At 36.5% G+C, this 21,648-nt stretch overlaps 1 protein-coding gene across 7 annotated transcripts in view; it reads left to right on the forward strand.

Annotated features, from left to right (window-relative positions):
* The window catches only part of LOC103877537 (endogenous retrovirus group K member 8 Gag polyprotein-like), a 376,678-nt gene that overhangs the window by 94,894 nt on the left and 260,136 nt on the right, over nt 1-21,648 (forward strand). The window contains exons 5-6 of one of the 7 annotated variants that reach the window (XR_004177522.1): nt 8,378-8,566; nt 18,972-20,560. The exons of 5 other annotated variants lie outside the window; for them this stretch is intronic. The gene's annotated coding sequence lies outside the window, so the exon portion shown is untranslated. Of the gene's footprint in view, nt 1-859; nt 2,243-8,377; nt 8,567-18,971; nt 20,561-21,648 lie in introns of those variants that run through there. One more of the 7 variants, XR_002517022.2, reaches the window with a different exon arrangement.

Raw genomic sequence — 21,648 nt, forward strand, 5'->3', positions numbered from 1 at the left:
CTTTGTATGGGTTGTAACCCAAAATTTAAAAATGTAAGACATTGAAAAACTGCTTTTAAAATTTTGGGTATTGAAAGGACCTAAGAACAGTCAATAGTCCGATAATTCAGTTTCAGGGTGAGTTAGTTGTAATCTTTATCATATATTTTGATGTTTGAAATGAAGATTTTAAAGGTGGAACAGCTTTGGATCATAAGGCCTAGTGTACATTTATTGAAATAGTAGGTAAATAGTTTGATAATTCAGTTTACTCTGTGCACACCCATAGAAGATACTCTCAGATCAGTATAACAGATGAACTAAATGTTAAGATTCATTGATTATATGTTGAACTAATGTTAATAGTTAATAGTTAACATAATTGATGAACTAAATGTTAAGATTCATTGATTATTCAATGAATATTTGTTGAGAGCATACCACATTCCTGACATTGTTCTAGATTGTTGTTTATTATATATGTAGAAGTAATGTACAAAGACGTAATGTACTTTATGTACATTAATGTACAACAACCTAGAACAGTGTCAGAAATGCACAATAAATTACATATGAATAAATCTTTATGTTATGGAACTTATTTGTCATAAAGAAACAAATAATAACAGACAAGCCTATAATATAATGAAAAGTCATATAAATAATATGAATAAAAATCCAGCCACATGAGATAATGGAAAAAGACTGATATGGTTTGTCTGTGTCCCCACCCAAATCTCATCTTGAATTGTAGCTCCCATAATTCCCATGTGTCATGTGAGGGACTCAGTGGGAGGTAATTGAATCATGGAGGTGGGTCTTTCCTATGTTGTTCTTGTGATCATGAATAAGTCTCATGAGATCTGTTGGTTTCATAAAGGGGAGCTCCTCTGGACATATCCTCTTGCCTGCCACCATGTAAGACATGACTTTGCTTCTCCTTCACTTTCCACCATGATTGTGAGGCCTCCCCAGCCATGTGGAACTGTGAGTCAATTAAACCCCTTTCCTTTATAAATTGCCCAGTGTCAGGTATGTCTTTATTAGCAGCATGAGAACAGGCTAATACAATGACTAATAGAGACATTTGATTTTAGATAGGGTAGTCACAGAAGAGTCAGGGATAAGGAAAAGGGATATATGAACATTAGTCTAGTAAAGAATGTTGAGGCAAGAGGAACAACAATGCAAAACCTTTGAGGCAATAATAAGTGTGGTGTATTTTAATAAGAAGAAGGTCAAAAATCTAAATGGGTAAGAGAGGGCATTGGAGACTTGCATAGGAGCCAGATGATATAGCACCTTATAAACAGTATGAAAAGCCATTGCAGGATTTTGAGGAGAAGTGTGGCATAAACTATTATAAATTTTACAAAGTCCACACTGGCCGCTTTGAGGATGATTGACTGCAGTGGGCAAACATGAAGGCAAGGGAGGCCACTTCAGAAGCCTTCAAATTGGTATTAGTGATAGATACAAGTGGCTTTTATTATGGTGGAAAAATGCTCCAGGACATATTTTGAAGATAAATCTGGCAGGATAATAAGAAAATGAGAAAAGTTAAAAATGGCAATAAATTTCTTGGGCCAAGTAGTTGAGTACATGGTGTTGCCCATCACTAAAATAAGGAAGACAGAGAAAGAAAAAAAAATTGTGGTGAACAATGAAGAGCTCTGCCTTGGAAATGATATAGTTGAGAGGTAGATTACAATTGCAAGGGGCTGGTGAGTGGAAAGTTGCATATATAAGCTTGAAACCTGGGAGATGTATACAGCTAGAACTATATGTTCAGCAGGTACATGATATTTAAAAGCATACAATTAGATAAGTTCATCTCGGGGACTAGTGAAGATAAAGGAGAGATGAATTCCAAGACTGGATCCTGGAACAGCCAATATTTATTAATAAGGAAAATGAAGTGAGGGTAGCTAAAAATACTGAGAAACAGGTGTGAACCATGCAGAGACAAAACCAGAATTCTGTGTTCCAGAAGTCAAGCAAAGGAAATGTTTCAAGAAGGACATTTATTTTGTAAAATGCTATTGAGAAGTCAACAAGGACTAAGATATGACATTTGAGTTTGACAAGATGGTGGTCTTTTGTGACAAGGGTAATTGCAGTCAAGTTGTATGGAGTACTGCCTGAAGAGAGTGGGTTCAAGAGAAAAGGTGAGATGAAAAGAAGAAAATTTGGCGGGCGTCTGTAGTCCCAGCTACTCTGGAGGTTGAGGCAGGAGAATGGTGTAAACCCGGGAGGCGGAGCTTGCAGTGAGCTGAGATCCGGCCACTGCACTCCACCCTGGGCGACAGAGCGAGACTCTGTCTAAAAAAAAGAAGAGAAAAAGAAAAAGAAAAGAAGAAAATTAGTACAGTCTATACTTTTGAGAAGTTTTGCTGTGCAATGGAGCCGAGAAATGGTCAGAGAATTGCAGATGCTTCATGAAACAATGGGTGTAGGCATTTTGTTTTGTTTTATTTTTTGATGGAACATATTACAGTAGATTTTCATTCTGATGGACATAATTCAGTAGAAGAAGATAAACTGATGACAAACAAAGATACTTAATTTCAGAACTATGTTATTACATTGATGGCAATGTAAGAATCAGTGTACAAATGGAAGAATTATTCTTAGACAGGAACCTAGGGTTCATTCATTGTAACAAGAAGGAAGATAAATGCTTCGGTACAGATGTGGGTTTATTGTTAGATTTAGTGGTGGGCAAATGAGGTAAGTTCACTTATAATTGCTTCTATTTTCCCGGTAAAATAAGATGTAAGACTAGCAGTCAACAGTGAGTAGAAAGTGAGAGGGTGAATTGGCTAGTAGATACATTCTCATCTGCAGCTTGTGGTCAAAAATTCAAAAATTAAAAAGCATGCCTATGTGTTTTCTCCAATTATGTTTAGTAATAGGAAAAGCACAGTTGAAGAGTTAGATTTTGACAGATGAATACATTCAAAGTGGAGAAGGAGAAGGAAGATGAAAGAGGTAAAGTATAGGAGTTAAAATTGTGTGTAAGGGAGTGCTTTTCTTCATGAAAGTAAACTGGGGAGAGTAGAAGACCTGACGGAGTTCATGGCAAATAAAATAAGTAGTAAGATCAATTAATTGGACTAAAGATGAAAGTGATTAATTGCCAGAGTGTGGGGGGCATAATAAGTTAGTCAGAATCTTTATCGTACATTTTGGTATTTAAAACTAAGATTTTAAAGGTGGTGCAGCTACAGATCATAATAAAGTCTAGTGTACATTTATTGAAACAGAAGCTAAAGAAGTGTAAGGAAAAATTGAGTTGAGACAATCAAGAACTGAGATACTAAACTGTCGAGTAAATCACATCTGTAAATGTTCAAGTCATCAAGGATACAGTGACTCAGTACTAAAACCTCCAATGGTTAAAGAACATTTGAGAAGTCTGTATGTGACTCCACATAAAATGATGACTAGAGGGTGTAATCTGATGGAATGTACTTCAGAAGAGCTGTATTTCTCCCTAGAAGGAGAAGGAGAAGCTTTCTCAATATAGAAATATGATTTAAGCATACCAACCCCAAATCTAGGTCCCATGGTAACTAGGGTTTGGCATCATTATCTTCATCATCCTCATCATCCTCCTTATCATTATCATTATCATAATCATCTTCAATACTATTACCATTAGTGTTAGTAGTAGTATTGGTACTGGTAATAATACACACACACACACACACATACACATCTCAGATTTATCATCTGTCAAATAAAGTTCTTCAAAATCTCTTTTAGGTCAAAATGTATTATGTCTTCATGAATCCATGATTCAACCTGAAGAAGGACATATACCTAGGAAAGAACTGGAAGTCCAGAGGAGTGCATCAATATCCAGAAAAAAAAGAGCTCCTTTCTTTATTCCATTCCCCTTCATGTCTCTAACTAGGACAGTATCTGAAAGTAGTAGACACTCAGTAGTACTTTTGGAAGAAAGGACAAAATACAGAAAATCAAGATGGAAGGAGGAAATGTTGCAGGTTAGGAGCTCAAGCCTGCTGTCATGTTTTTTGCCATGGCTCTGGTACACATATCCTGGTTACACTGAAGAAGGGTTAGGTTGAGATCAGAGCAGGACACTTCCATATCAGGCAGTCTTCATATAGAGAAGGAAATTAAATTGTCCTTAGAAAGCCCAAAGTTCCACAGCAGCTGTGTTTATATTCTTCTAGTTCCCTAGGGAAGCAGGCAGTAGAAGGGAATTGTGCTTCTGACTTAGAGTGATAGGCAACTTTTTAATTTAGCCAGGACCACTCTCAAAGTTTCACCTGCTTCTGAGAAAGTTATCTCAGGCATATATTTTCAGAAAGCTTTTTCTTTTTGGCGCAAGTTGTTGCATTCTAGGGAGAACTGCTGCTCCATTCCACTGAGCTATGCACTGCAACACATTCTCAAGCAGTTTCTATCTCAGAGTATCCCACAGGCACAGCGTCATCATAATGGCACTTCGCATCTCCATAGTACTTATTATCTTGGAGGCACTCTACAAACATTAGCTAATTAGTCCTTATAAAGGTCTTGTGGAAAAAACATGCCTATTCATATTCTAGGAGTGGCCAACTGAAATGAAGAGGCAATATCAATAGATCTGTTTACAAGGCCACAGAGAGAAAAGAGTGGCATTTAGAACTTGTGAAAATATGGTCCCCAAGGTAATGCTAAATATAACTACAAATCTTTTCACCAGTTGAAGATTATTACTAATCTTATTCCTTTAATTCTTTGGTGTAAATGATTGCATTTAAAGAAACAGCATATGAGTTAATATTAATAAGGAAAAACAACTGATTTGAGAGTAACAGGTGAATAACTTTACACACATAGATATTTAGAGGTGAGACTTATTAATCTGTGCTAGTAATTTGTCAAATTTAAATTCTCTCTTTCACTGAACACCAAAAATAGAATAACTCCTGGCCATGCCATTTTATAATATTCTATTTAGACAACATCTTTTACAAACTTATGTTTTCCATTGTTCTAACCATGCCTACATCTAAAAGTGTCTATTGAGTACTCAATATATACAAGGTGTTCTGTAAGACACTGATGGTAGAGTGGTTTGTAAGATAAGAAAGGTCCTTGTATTTAATGTGTTCCTTGTCTAATGAAGAAGACAGGGAGCTAAATGCACAATTACCATGAGACTTATGATTCTCTCAGAGTAGTAGGACACCATGGACATGATTAAGTGTAGGTCAGAGGCAAGGAAAAAATCCTAGATGAAGGAATATTTAAGGGAGATCTAAAGTATGCTAGAAATTAGGCAAATAAAGAGGTGAAAGGGTGAGTTTGGTCTATATTTCATTATAGTAATAAAATCTAACTACTGACATGTACATTGTTTGATAATTTATACTATATTTTCAAATTTATTATTGAATAGGAGATACTTAACCCTCCTCAGAGAAACCCAGGCCTGGAATTATTGTCACCATGTAAGACCTTAGGAAAAAGAAACCCCAAGAGTTAAAGGAGGCAAGACTTAATAGCTGAGAAGTGTTATAGCTGGAGCTCTGGCTGAGGAATTAAATCCTGTTCACCGTGATAATTAGAAAAACAAATCAGATGGAGAAATTAGCTTTCTCATTTTTAGCCCTGATTTAATCATAAAATTCTTTCTCTAGATTTGTCTAAAGGTACATTTCATGGCCTGTTCCTCCCAAATGTCCAACTTCATTTGCTACCTAAAATTAAAGTAGGCCCTCTTTTTTCTTCTGAAAGACATTGTACTCTCAATAAAAGTGGGAAATTTTTCTTCATAAACAAGTAACACTCTAACACACTGGAAATAAAACCCCCTAAGAAGATATATTGCACCTCTTCGTCAATACAGCCAGGTAAACTGTTTTCTCAGGTTTGAAATCACATAGTAGCAGGAGCAGGTGTTAAGAATGAAAAAGCACTTATTTAAAACACAAATATTCATGATAGTAGCAGCAGTGTATGACGGAACTGACCAGGGAAATTGGTTTTTGAATAATTGTTTTTATTGTATTTCCCTTCACTGATAGTAATAAATATCTCTCTGGAAGAAACATACAAGCAGTCCTGGATGTTGAACGTTTCCATAAATTAGCAGTGTCCCCATGGAGGGGCTCAGTTTTTCTGCACCCCTCCATTGTAGTGACACAGTTTGGGGCTGGATAATAGACAGTTAACTAGAGCTCCAGTTTATGCGTCATTCAGCTACCTTGTACTATGCTGCCATATTTTGAATCAAAGTTCTAACTTCCAGCTCTGAAATGGAAATTGGTATTTCCTGTAATCTCTGTAGATCAAAGTTCTATAATTTCAGAGATGGTGATTGATGTGTTCTTGGTTTCATACCCACACCAAGCGTGTTTTGCACATTCATTCAGTAGCATTTGTTCAACAATTATTTAACTTCTCCTCTTGCCAGACTTTATGCTTGGCAAAGACAAAAGAAATACAATAAAGAAGACAAGCATATTCTCATATTCTGAATATAAGATCAGACCAATATTAATCTAATAATCATGCACATAAATGTGGAATTCTATGAAGACATCTATAGAATAAAGAAAAATAATGCTAGGAGAACATAGAATAGATGAGCCTGACCTAGTCTAGGGGAATGAGAAATTCTCTCATGCCTGTAATCCCAGTACTTTGGGAGGCTGAGGTGGGCAGATCACAAGGTCAGGAGATAGAGACCATCCTGGCTAACACAGTGAAACCCCGTCTCTACTAAAAATAAAAAAAAATTATCTGGGCATGGTGGTGGGCGCCTGTAGTCCCAGCTACTTGGGAGGCTAAAGCAGGAGAATGGCATGAACCCGGGAGGCGGAACTTGCAGTGAGCAGAGATCACACCAATGCACTCCAGCCTGGGTGACAGAGCGAGACTCCGTCTCAAAAAATAAAAAAGTAAAAATAAAAAAAGAGAGAAAGTCTCTTCCAAGAAAGTAACTTTTAGGCTAAGATAAAAAATAATAGACATTATCAATCAAGAAGCAAGAGAAAGAGCATCCTAGGCAAATGAGATTCAGAATTCAGCATGATGCATTTTTAAAGCCAGCGGTATCTGATTGTGGGTGGAAAACAGGAAAGAACTTTTTGACTAGAGGTTGAGGAATTAGGCCAGACTCAACAGGGTCTTGAGGACTTGTTCAGGTTTTGGATAAAAGTGACAGGAATCCATTCGGGTATTACAAAGAGTAGTAGATGTGTTGAGGTAAAATGTGATCACTATTGTGATCAAAAGGACCAATCTAGTTTTTCTTTGGATTTGCTGCTGGGAAAAGCAAAAATATTTGTAGTTTACTGGGCCGGAGACTATTGCAAGAATCTGGGGAAGATATGACAGGAGTGGGTCACAAAGAGATGGTAGCAGAGATAGAAGTTAACACATTAAAGAGTTATTGAATATAAGAGGGACTGGTGATGTACATTAAAGAGTTACTGAACATAAGTGGACTATATTTTGGGAGTGGCTTAGGGAGAATTAAGTGTAAAGGATGGCTCTTAGGTTTTTGTTTTTTTTTTCAAGCTTATATAAGGTGGAAACACTGAGAAAGTTGATTTAGAGAACCAAGAGGATGACGCTTGGAGTGGAGGAGCCATCACAATTTGTTCTTTTGTTGTATTAGGTACAAGTAGTTTTTCAAATACCAAGGAGAAGGAAATGTTGAATAGGTAGCAGAGTTTACTGATTCAGAGCTAGAAATACAGATCAGGATTATAGACATATATTTGATAGTTATTTGCATAGACTTCTCATTGAACTGAAGCCCTAGGAACAGAAGCCATTACTTAAGTGATGATATTGCTATGACTACACATGATCTTGCTCTTGCCTAACATAGTAAACAGAGCAAGTTTGGGGATAGCATTTGAAAATCTCAGTTTTGGACAAAATGTTTACCTGTCTGGGGACACGACATTGATGTAGCCAATAAATTGGGCTAAAAAGGTAGGTTAGGGAATATATTCATTTCTAGGGCTGCTGTAACAAATTAGCATATATTAGGTGGCTTAACAGAACAGAAATGTATTCTTTCACAGTTTTGAAAGCTAGGAGTCTGAAATAAAGGTGTCACCGGGTTGGCTCTTTCAGGAGGTTCTTGAGGAGAGGCTGTTGTATATCATTCTTCTAGCTTCTAGTGGCTACTGCCAATCGTTGACATCCCTTGGTTTGTAGATACATCACTCCAATCTTAACCTCCATCTTCACATTGCCCCATTGCCTTCTTCTCTACATCTGTGTGTCTTTTCCTTTTTAAAGACACAAGTCATTAGATTTAGAGGCCACACTAAGTCCAGGATGATTTTGTTTTGAGGTTCTTAATTACATCTGCAAATACTTTATTTCCAGATGAAGTAGGATTTTCCTGACCCCTTTGCAGGACTCACAACAGGGGTGCTTCATTTACTCAGCCCACTCAACTCCTCACAGAAAGGAGTGCATGAGTGAACAAGTGTGGGAACTGGAGTGAATGACCACTGGAACCAGCCAGCCCCTTCGGTGCCAGCAGGACCAAACTCCACTCACTTGGACCCATTGTGTTCCACCCCTTGCAGGAGGGATCACACAGGTGAGCAGGTGTAGGAACCAGCCGGACAATTTAGCACCAGCAGTAGTGAACTCCAAGCAGGTCCCACTGCAGTATCCAGGTGGGGGTGCCTGTGACTTCTGAAGTCACAGAGGGTGTGTCACAGTGCTTTTTAGCTTAAGTGTTAACAGCTCAGTGAACCTTTTGCCTTTCTGCATAAGGTGGTTGCCCTGAATCAGCAAGAGCAAAGAGTCAGTGTGACAGACTTTCATATCCACATTTGTGGCTCCCAAGCTCTTGTGTGGCATCCGGGAAAAAAAAGACCACATGAATAAATTGAAGGATGGTAAATGTGGGGAATTTTATTGCTGATGAAAGTGGCTGTCAGTGGGAACGGAAACTGGAAAGGGGACTGGGTGGGTAGACGATCTTTCCCCAAAGTCCGGTCATCTCCAGCCAGATTCTTCTCCACAGTTATGCTGTCAAGCTGTCCTTCTGATGTCAAGCCACTTCTCTCTGATGTCCAGCTGTATTCCCATCTAGCAGCTGAGTCTGGGGTTTTTATAGGCACAGGATGGCACAGGGTGGGGCCATGGGTGGCTTAGGAAAAGGCAACATTCGAGCCAGAAAACAGGGATAGAAGTTCTCACTTTGGGCCATAGTTTCCAGCTTTTTGGCTTGAGGGTGGGGTTTTGCCAGGAATCTGCCCCTTTCTGCCTTGAATTTCTCTGCCCCCTGTCCCTATTACAAATAAAGTTACATTCTGAGGTGCTCAGGTTAGTACTTAGACATATCTTTTTGGGAGAAACAATTTAGCCAAATACAGTGAAATAACAACACATGGATGACAAGGCATGCAGAGGGTGAGATTACATAGGGAGAAGATGTAGATTACTCAGGGACAGAGTGAAGAATGGAACTTTGAGGGGAAACAAAACATTTAAGAAGACTGAGGAAAAGTGATTATGATATTATGATGTCTCAAAAATCGAAAGAATGGAGTACTTCAGTAAGAAAAAGACAGCAATGACAAATACAGCAGAAGGTTAAAAAGCATCCACTGAAATTATCAATAAAATGGTAGTTGATGACTTTACATTAAAAGATTTCAGTGGAGTAATATAAAATCCTTACTAGACCAACAGTGTAGACAATGTTCTCTAAAATTTCAGAGACCAACATAAATATGTGAATTTGGTTAGAATTACAAGCAATAAATGTTGAAGCAAGCATTTGAATTCACATCTGTCTCCCTAACTCGTAGCAGTGTTATATAACAGAAAAAGCAGGTGTTGAGCCAACTACTTCTTAGCCGTATGATATTGGATATATCAACGAATTCCTTTGAACCTCAGTTTTTACATCTGAAGAAGCAGATTAATGGTCATATCTGCTCCCCAGGATGATTGTAAGGAAAAACACAGAAAACTGAAATTAAAAGTGCATTGGAGTCAGGCACAGTGGTACATGTCTGTAGTCCCAGCTACTCAGGACGCTGAGGTGGTAGGATCCCTTGAGCCAAGGAATTCAAGTTCAGGCTAGGCAACATAGCAAGCCTTCCTCTTTAAAACAAAAGCGCATTAGAAATTTCAATGGGCTGTAAAAATACATATTCTCATTCTTCCCATAAAAGTTGATAGCAATAAGGGGATTATATTTAGAGATAAAATGTTTTAGCATGTAGTAGTATTGGCAGCAGTATTTATAAATGGGCCCACATGTAACACGGAATTGCTTCTCCATTTGTATTGTATCGGTTACGGCTAGCCCTTCTTTTTGCACAGTTTTAGAAAGACGAATCTATGTAAATTTTTTAAGAATATAAATATATGTTAAGGTTACTGTAGTTTTGTAAGTACAGTTTTTGGAACCTGGCTGAAAAATGTACTTGATTTTTTTTCTTGTCAAATGTCTTTTTGTCATCACAGTACAGTGACACAAATGAGAATGATTCATACAGAAAATAAGAACTAGGAAACAGAATTGAAGTTGTTGGTGGCATCATTTGAAGAAGTGGCCTAGGAGGAAAGGGACTAAATATATGCTATGACTAAATAGAATCCACAGGAACTAGGAAATAGAATTCAAGTTGTTAGTGTCATCTTTTGAAGAAGTAGCCTAGGGAAAAAAGTGATTAAATATATTGGACATATTTTCAGAGTAACTATAAGGGAAAGAAAAGAAAACAGTGAAATTCCATATTTAGCATTGTATATGAAGATGGTCATGATTATATAGATTAAAAACTAAAATATGTGAGTCCTTAAAATTATAATAATATACTAAGGAAATACTATTTGTATTTTGGTAGTAATTAAAACCAGGAAGTAATGGGTTTTCATTTTATCTTTTAATCAATCTACTTATTAAGACAATAATTACATGTACAATATGAGTTCTCATTCAATGACAAAGGGAAGATCAGAAAATGGTAAAATCTTTGCCACACAGAATAACATTGCTCACAAGAAGAGATTTAGATAGTAAAAAAATATCGTCCTAAGGTAGTAGGATTTTGGATATTTTCTAATTTTCTTCTAAATAGTTGCTAGATTGCTAGGTTTTTATATGTTTTTGAATAAAATAAGAAATGCATGTTTGAAATTAGATCTTGAGAAATTAATTGAACCAGGACATTACATTGTGTTTCTTTCTACAGCACTCTCCCACTACCTTTCAAATTTCTTTGTTTGTTACACCCAACTCCATCATCTTTTTATTCTCTCAGGAATAACCTTAACTTCTTTTAATATAGAAAACTGATGCCAACAGATTGGTATTATCCTGACTTTCTGCCACCAAATCAACACCTAACCATACCTTTACCCATCTCTTCTTCCTACTAGATAAAGAATGAATTTACCTGCAGTCTCAGAAACCCAACCCAAGCATGCTCAAAGTAGAATGTATTGGCTTATTTTATCTGAACATCTGAAAATTGGGCTGAATTTCAGCACAGGTCTATCCAACAATATCATTGGAGCTCTGTCTCCTATCTTGGTTCTGCTTTATTGGCCTCATTCTCACACATATTCCCTCAGTTATATTTGTGTATATGTGCTACATTCTTTTCTTTAAATCATATTCTTAAATGAGAACTTAATTCTGTTAGAGTCCGAGGACTACAGGTTTACAGCTGGGAACTATGCACAAATGTAAATAGATAGGCTAATATCGAATAAATTAAGAAGTTTCACAGATATCTAGATGAGTATACTGCTTCTCATTCAACAGTCAGTGAGTGCTGCAGCTTTAAATCATGTTATTAACTCTAGAAAACGAACAACGTAGAACGTTTTTTATAAACCCTGGGGGAAAGTATCATGGTTTTCCTGATTTGTTGAAATGGGCTTCTTAATTTGTTAAGTTTAGAAATTCAGGGGTACCACTTCTTTTCTTTTTCCCACTCTTCCTTCTTTCCTTTCTATTTCCTTCTCTTATTAATGCATATTTATCTAATGTATTGCTTTTAATAGTTGCATAATATTTTATATGATAAATTATTATACGTCATTTTGCCACTCTGTCTTTCTGCATAATCTCTATTTTTGTTGCCATAAAATACTGAAATGGATTTCTCTATGTATAAAACCTGGTGTACTTATTTCTGTAGATTAAATTCCCAAATTTCCGTAAATATTCCCAAATTTGGAAATATTGTTTGAGCAAGGCAACATTATCTCAAAAAGACCGTTTATAGCTTCAGTACCCAGTCTTACTAAAGTTGTGAAACTTCTTCTCATCAAAACACTACTTCTTAAACTCCAAATAATTTTATTTCCATGTTGATTCAGAAAATGGAGTTTTCAGAGATGATGGGATGGATTCATTACAGTGGTTAAGCAAAAGTTTTAAACTGGTTCTTTGCTCATTGTTGGGCAACAGACAGTAGCTCTCTTTCTTTTGATATTCCACTTCTGATTCTTGTCAATTCTCATTTTGGACACATTTTTTAAATGAATTCTTTTTTATAATTTAATGTCTTTCTCAGGATAAATTGTTTAAAGAAATTATCATTGCATTATTTACCCATTTCATGTGAGATTGCCTTATACTCTTACATCAGAAAATTTTGCTCTCGTATAATTTTCGGAGGACTGCCTGGCCTCTTAGTTTCATGCCAGTTCCTGATACATCCATCTGTTTTGAATACTTTATTTTTCTCTCACACTATTAATGATGACAATCATCATTTGGAACATTTCATATGCTTTATCTCATTTTATCTTCTTACAACAGTCATCTGAGGCATGTAGTCTTACGATGCCTATTTTGAATATATACAGATTAACATAATTAAATAATTTGCTGAGGGTCAGAGTTAGTAAATTGCAGAGCCTGGAGTGAACTCAGAAAATATAGACTAGAGTCTGTACAGTTGATTTTTAAGATTTAGTGCTTGGAACAATGTTGACTTCCAGTAGTTACCTGAAATTGGTATCATTAAGTGAGGTTTGAGAAAGTCATACTCTTGCTATGGAGAAGAGCAACAGGGACCTCTGAACTCATAATAGCAATCCAGGTTCTTGGTGAATTGGTGTTGAGATAGATTTGGGGGAAATAATTTATTAGGTTCCAACATCTAATAGTTTGTTAAATATATAGTCACTGGCTCCTCTTTTAGTGCTATCATAAATAGAACTTTATATTACTCTGGATTGACAGCTACCAAAAGACATCATTTATACTTTTAAGAGGCAACCCACAGCTATATACACCCAAGAGGAATCACGGAAGGGTGAGCAGTTGCCAAACAAATCCTCCCCTAGAAGGAAGTAGACATTATTTGTTTTCCAGTGTTTTGGTCTTGAACTATCTGGATTGCCTTACCCTGGTCCTGATAGACCAAATGCCCTTGCATGTAGATTAAGGACTTATTTCTGTTTATTGAAAATTCCAACCCCTTTGGGCTTTGTTCTAATCCTTGATTTCCAAACTGGAAGCTTCTCTTGACATTTTAGCTCTTGTCAGCTTGTCCTATTTGGCTTTACAGGTGCTATATGGTCAACCATTTCTAATTACTACCAACAACCTAATTCTAGGAGATCATTATGGGAAGATTCTGGATCTGAACTACTGGGTCCCCTTAGTCTCTTATTTGATCTGGTTTTAGGGATATAATTACTTCAAGAAAGTCACATTGTATCAATATCTGGCCACCATTTGAGGATCATGGCAATCCCCAACTGTGGTGGAAGCTGTGCAGGGCAAAAGAAAAGCATGTATATGTATTTTCAGAGTTCCATCATGTCAGATATCCCTATGGTTCACAGGCTTCAAAATTTGCTGAAAATTTAAAAGATAATATTATTGCATACACTCGGTAGAAGTGAAATTCACATTTTTATTCAATACACTTTAGATATGAAATAGCTGAAATCAGAATTATGTATATAAATCTACAGGTCTGTTACTAGTGGATTAATAAACATTAGCTCCTACATCCAGGAAATAAACAATAGAATAGGTGTGAGAGGAATAGGTGGCATTCAAGCCCAAAGATATTGCTGGATGCCAGAGGTACCCAACTATAGCATTGCATAGAAAAGGGTATTTTCTGAATAATATAGAGGGAAAACAATACCTCGGATTGGTTTAATATTTTGGATTATTAATCCAAACAGGCTGTGTGATGTCAAAATCACTTAACCTTTCTTAGTCTATTCCCTTATAGATAAAAAAGAGTTAATGTCACTTACCTCATATACATTTTGTAAATATGTAAATAAAGACTCACAAATAGTTGCTACTATTTGTTGAGTGTTTATTATATTCCAGATTCTCTGGTAAGGATTTAAAAGGTTATATTTCATTTCACACTCAGGAAAACTCTGTGATGTAAATTTGGTCATTACAATCATCTCAAAGATGAGAAAACTAAAGTTCAGAAAAGCTAAAAAGGAATTCCTAAATTCTCGTGGCTGGTAAAGGGTAGAACCAGAATTTGATTGACTTCAATATTTTTAACCATGAAACTTATTCAGCATAAAGATACACTACAATAAAGTAATTGCAGTTTTTGCTATTACTTTCAATGGAAAAAGTAATATGCCGTTACTTTCAATGGCAAAAACTGCTCTTTTGTACAAATCTATAAATGGCATATAGGTGATGCCAAGAAGTATATTCCATTATCAGATTCTACAAAATAAATAGTATTAAGAAAAAATAATGAAGAAATTAGATTCTCCCAAACTGGCCATCCATGTCTTGGTGGTCCAGCATCCTTTACCTGGCCACAGGAAACAATGACAAAGAGAAATTGAAAACCCATTCATTATTTGTCTAACGAAAGTGTATCCAGGAAATAAGCTACAATAAACTGATATTATTTAACATGTAAACAACAAACAATAACAAAGAGATTTAGTTGTCTGAAAAGGAATTCTTACAGTGAGCATTCCTGTGAAAATCATGTGAGATCCCGAGAAAGTCAAGAAATATGAGTGAAAATGTCATATTTTGAAAAAAAAAAAAAAAAAAAAACAGGATATTCAAAGCTAGTTCTTGGTTTTTGTTTGTTTTTTTTTTTTTTTTTGAGACAGAGCCTCACTGTATCACCCAGGCCGGAGTGTAGTGGTGTGATCTCCACTCACTGCAACCTCCACCTCCTGGGTTCAAGCAATTATCTTGCCTCAGCCTCCCGAGTAGCTGGGACTACAGGCACGTGCCACCATGCCCAGCTAATTTTTGTATTTTTTTTTTTTTTTTTTTCAGACGGAGTCTGGCTCTGTCGCCCAGGCTGGAGTGCAGTGGCCGGATCTCAGCTCACTGCAAGCTCCGCCTCTCGGGTTTACGCCATTCTCCTGCCTCAGACTCCCAAGTAGAGGGGACTACAGGCGCCTACCACCACACCCGGCTAGTTTTTTGTATATTTTTAGTAGAGACGGGGTTTCACCGTGTTAGCCAGGATGGTCTCGATCTCCTGACCTCGTGATCCGCCCGTCTCGGCCTCCCAAAGTGCTGGGATTACAGGCTTGAGCCACCGCGCCCGGCCTAATTTTTGTATTTTTAGTAGAGACGGGGTTTCACCACGTTGGCCAGGATTGTCTCGATCTCTTGACCTCATGATCTGCCTACCTCGGCCTGCCAAAGTGCTGGGAGCCACAGGCGTGAGCCACCGTTCCTCGTCCAGTCCTTGTTTATTGATGATGTCTTAAGTCTTTACATCTTGGAGATTATCTGGGAATCCTCTTGGCATAACCAAGTACAGAGTTGTCATTTCTGAATGTATTACTCAATTTTCTAAATTGTGATACATTCATGTTTCTCAAAGACTAACAGAAAATGAAATGAAGAGGGTTGTGAAAAAACATCTCCAGCAGGTTCCAATGACCCGTTTGGGTGAGAGGTCTCTGTGAAAGAAGGAAAAGAGTAGTTTCTTTATTCCAATCTTGTATTAATGCTGCACTGGGGAGACACAGTTAAGAACACCCAGTATCACAATAATTGAATACCCAAGCCAAATATGTCAGACTTTATTTCCACTGAAGAGAATGTACAGTGGTACATGGAGCAGGAAAGGTGTTTTGGAGGCAAATGTTCAAATCAGTAGGTATGTCTCACCTTTTCTAATTCACAGTTTATAAAGATCACCTCTCCAGAATTATCTCCAATCTAATGCTCTTTTTAATGCCTCCTTTTGATTCTGATCATGAGTTTGAGAGACAACATCTATATTGTATTATGAGACATTCAATCTCTTTACCCACCCTCCAGGTCTCTTACAATGAAAAAGGTAATACCATCAAATATGGCATTTTAATATCTTCTGGCCAGTCTATATTAAAATGGGTTCTCATCTTTCACTCATATCACACTACCTATATTTTCAGTGTTTACTCCTTCAGTACTGGAAAATATGACACATGTTCTTTTATTACTAATTTTTTATTAGTCATAATGACCCTGTTAGAGTCATTGAAATCATTACATTCCTGCTCCCATATCACTTAAGTATATTTATCTCTATTCGTGACTGGAAAAAAATATCCCCTTAACTTTGTCGCCATCAGACAACTCTCTGCTGAAGCTGTCAAACCCTATTGAAATAATAGTTCTTTTCTGCTGTAATGACCTCACACAAGACGGGTAATCCTTCACCTTACATTTCTTTCTGTATTCACTAACGGTGAAGGTGTTTAGATGTATTTTTAAAATAAAAGGCCAAAGGGAGCAAATTGAAGGAATCTAAACAGAAATGACATATAGAATATAAAAATATTTTAATATCACTCAGATGAAAAAGACCCAAAATCATCAGTGAGCAGCTAGCAGGTTGTTACTAAGTATTTGTGGTGTGCAGAGCATTGTACCATGTCATATGCACTCCTGTGGTGAATGTACTTATTTATGTATCCTACTGAACTAGTCATGACAAGAATCATGCTGCTCATAGTGTGGTCTGCATATTGGGCCAGTCTGCGAGGAAATTGTTATAGAAATTAAGAGTTAACATTGTAAAACTTTTATATGAAATTAGGAAAATTTTATGACCATTGAAATTAAAAAATGTTATTTTTTTCTTTTCAGACCTAAAAAACATTATGTTTTTCTTTTCAAATCCTGAAGGTAGCATTTCAAAAATAACTTTAAAACTATATTTTATACTTATTTTTGTATCTTTTTCTAGTAATTTATGTATTTTATTAACTATTCGTCTAAGATAGCATGGGAAGAAAACTGGTTCTCACCACAGATAGTGCAGAGGCCCTGCCATGAGTATGGAATATTTCTGGACCAGCTCTGTATTTCCTCATTGCATCTGGAAGTAAAATAGAATCTGCTTTGGGCAACCTATTACGTTCCTTTCATAGTTGATATATTCTATGTGTTATATAAATTTCACTATATATATGTTAATACTATATATTCCAAGACAAAAAACAAGCAAGATGACTAGAAAACCATGTTCCACCCATATTTGTGTCTTGTTATTTCAGTATCTTCACCTCTGCTAGTTAAATGAGCTCTGCTAATCAGCAATGTGGGCACCATCTGGTTAGAAATGCAGAATCTCAGGCCTGCAGAATCAGAAGCAGAATTTTAACAACAAACCCAGGTGATTTGTAAGCACATTGAAGTTCGAGGTACATTGGCTCAGACTAATATGGAAGCTCCTAAAATGTCAAAAACTTCAAAGCTTCTAAGAATGTCACTAACACTAAAAACTTTAGTGCAACATGAAGCATATTTCATTAGTCAGGGCTTCAGCTGCTAAAAAAAAAATGCCAATGTACACCTAAATCCCCGAGTTCAATTTATTTTGATTTTAAACTTATTCTCAGCATGCTTTTGCTACTTATATGGTGGAACTCCTTAAACAGAATAAGAGACCGTAGTGCCTGCCTGGAATTCAGACTGGAAAAGGTTGAAATGTAAATCACCCTGGGCTCTTTTAATTTAATATAGCCAAATTCAGTTATCCCGTATTAACCCCAATCTAAGGTACATGGAGAACCTGGCCAGAAGATCTCTCTGGTCAACCTTCCTATTATATAGTGAAGAGAACCAAGACAGGGATTAAAAACCAGTGGAAAAAGCATTTGCTTGAGGAGCCCATAGCTTCAAATGTAAGTTGCAAAATATTCTAAATGAAAGAAAGGCCTGTTCTTTAATTGATTCATGCAGGAGGTATTTTCTCTCCAAAAGTATTATCAGTTCTTAAGAAATCTTACTAAATATTTTCCTATCAACCACTTCACTGTCTTGTCTGGCAACATCTATTACTGGTCATCTCTTCTTTGCTAACTCTATTCTTTGGATATGTTTCAAGTTGTTGCAATTTCCACATCTCTCAAAGAGGCAACACAACATAGAGGAAAAATATATGGCCAGCTCTAGATACAGACAAACTTAGGTTAAAATTTCAGCTTTGCCACTTATAAGCTGTGTATCCTTGAGCAATTTGGCTAACTTTTATGAACCTCTGTGGCTAAATGAATATCAAATTTGCTGGGTTACGAGAATGGCAACAAACAACATAAGATGTTTGGTAAATGGTAGTTGTCACCATTATGCAATTACTGTATATGTGTATAAATATGCTGTGTAATTGCGTGCATATAAATTATATATGCGTATATGTGTTTACGTGTGTGTGTATGCTTTGTTGACCATGCTGAGCTTTGGACTCCATGAATTCTTTATCTCTAAATTTCCATTGACTTGCATAGTGCTTAAAATGATTGCTGAATGGAAATAGGATGAACAAAATAATGAATGAATGAAAAAAATAGATAAACAGTAATCGAACTAAATTGATAGAATACAATGCTGTCACTATTCTTCATTAGTCCCAAAGGTTATATATCCTCCCATATGTTATTATCCTTATAGTTGTACTTGACCATAATGCATTTTTCACAGTTCCAGTTTTAATGTCAGCTTCTCCCCTTTGGGAAGCCTTTCTTGACTAAGTCAATGTTGCCTTTTTCTCCTCCTCTAGATCTATATAGTTCATATACATCTGAAATACTGACTTCATCTCACTCATGAGAATTCAACAGTTATGCTAAAGATTGTGTTATGGGAGCTCCTAGAGGTAGGTGCATTGCAACCTTCTTGAAAATGAGCTGCAATGCAAACAGATTTGCTTTGGGGACTTGGAGTTGATATTCTCAACTTAGGTATGTCTGCCGTCTTAGGAAACAGTAACACTCCCCTGAGAGTAAAATATCCTAAGATCATTACAGCCCAGTTCCTGTAGGTTATTTTAAACACTGACTCACAAGCTCAGAAAAATCTTGGCAAGATAGATTGGAATGAGAGTCAGAGTTTGTGTAGGATGTGGCTGTTTGAAAATCGAGAAGCTCATGTAAGACCTAAACATAGGGCAAAAAAGGAGAAAAAAAAATAACCCACACATATAAATCCTGAAGATGGATGAGGGAGTAGGATGGGGTGTTGAAGAAAGTATTGGCAAGAATGAAGAAGGTTATTTTTGTAAACAGATTCTTAGGAATGAGAGACATATACTGACTAAGCAAGCAGTAAAAAGGGGGTGATACACAAACAGCAAATGTGTGAAGAGAAAATAACTTATAATGGGGGGAATAATCGTATAAGGTCTTTTCTTTGCCACTGAAGCAGGTAGCTGGGCACATATTTTTAGAAAATTATACTTTATCTGACCCACCTGGTCTTACACATTCCTTGTCATTATTTTCAAATGTTGGTGAATGAAACATTTAAGCACTATCTGTAATTTACCTTTCTTATCTCAATTTTTATTCTTCAATACATACTCTTCATCTCTGTGCCCTGGTACTATGCCAATTTCAAATAATTACTTTTCTGCAACTGACCGCACCCTTTCATTTCCCTTGATACCAAAAGCTAATTAAATGAGAAATTTTACTTTTATTCCTTAATACAGTGCAAGGGTCAGCAAACTTTTACTGTAAAGGGCTAGATAATAAATATTTTTGTCTGTAATAAAGGACATATGGTCTCTGTTACAACTCTACCTGCTGTTGTAGTGTGAAAACAGTCATAGACAATACAAATACAATCGATTACAGCTGTGCTGCAATAAAGCCTTGTTTACAAAAGCAGGCAGCAAACAGGCTGGATTTGGCACCAGATGGTAGTTTACTGACCCCTGCTATAATGCCTGACATATTGTAAGTGCTCAATGAATATGAATGAACTCTTTATGAACTAACGCTTTCCTCCTTTTGGAGTGAGATTTTCCCTTCCATGTTTCCTCACTCTCTGGGAAACGCCTGCTTACCTTTCTCATGTGAATCCATTTATCTTCATTTCCAGGCAGATTTTCCATGATAATTGTTGTTATAACCCAAAACTAAATATCATTTTTTGCTGTTTTCAATGTACTAGGTACAAAACTCATTGCTTTAAAAACATCTTCATGCACTTTTTGAAATCCCCCTGTGCTTGTTATGATGATGTCCATTCTCACTGATAAGAAAACTACTGTGTAAGCTGGGCAAGGCGGCTCACGCCTATAATCCCAGCACTTTGGGAGGCTGAGGCGGGTGGATCACGAGGTCAGGAGATTGAGACCATACTGGATAACACAGTGAAAACCTGTCTCTACTAAAAATACAAAAAATTAGCTGGGCATGGTGGTGGGCGCCTGCAGTCCCAGCTACTTGGGAGGCTGAGGCAGGAGAATGGCATGAACCCAGGAGGCAGAGCTTGCAGTGAGCCGAGATCGCACCACTGCACTCTAGCCTGGGTGACATAGCAAGACTCCATCTTAAAAAAAAAAAAAAAAAAAGTTCCACAGAACTTAAAAAAAAAAAAAAAGAAAACTATTGTGTAAAACGGTTAAATAATACATCCAAAATGACACGACCTGTAAATACTTCTTCCTCTGTGTACTTGCTGAAAATACAATGCATGCTTTCTGTGATTACGTTGCTGTTTAATCTGATGCAATCCCATTTGTCTATTTTTACTTTTGCTGTCTGTGCCTTTGGATTTATATCCAAAAAAATCATTGCCCAGAACAATGTCATGGAGCTTCCCCCTATGTTTTCTTCTAGTTGGTTTACAGTTTCAAGTCTTACCTATGAGTCTTTAATTCATTTTAAGTATATTTTCCTATATAGTATAATATAAGATTTTAATTTTATTCTTTTTCATATGGATATCCAGTTGTGCAACATCATTCATGGAAGATACTGTCCTTTCTCCACTGTGTGTTCTTGGTACCTTTGTCAAAAATCAATGGACTGTAAATATGTGGGTTTATTTCTGCGCTTTCTGTGCCATTGGTTTATGTGTCTGTTTTTATGCCAATACCATGCTGTTTTGATTACTATAGCTTTGTATTAAATTTGGAAGTCAGGTAGTGTGATACTTCCAGTTTTGTTCTTTCTGTTCAAGATTGTTTGGTTATTTGTTTTTTTTTTTTGTAGTTCCACATAAATTTTAAAATTATTTTTTTCTCTTTCTATGAAAGAGGGCATTGCTATTCTGATAGGGGTTACATTGAACCTATAGATTACTTTGATTAGTATAAACATTTTAACAAATTAATTCTTATAATCTCTAAACATGGAATGAATGACTATGTCTTCAATTTATTTTATCTACTTTTTTATGGTTGTTAATGTACAAGTCTGGTATGTCTTTGGTTAAATTTATCCTAAGTA

The sequence above is a fragment of the Papio anubis genome, chromosome 12 (assembly GCF_008728515.1).
Source record: "Papio anubis isolate 15944 chromosome 12, Panubis1.0, whole genome shotgun sequence".
Taxonomy (NCBI): Eukaryota; Metazoa; Chordata; class Mammalia; order Primates; family Cercopithecidae; genus Papio; species Papio anubis.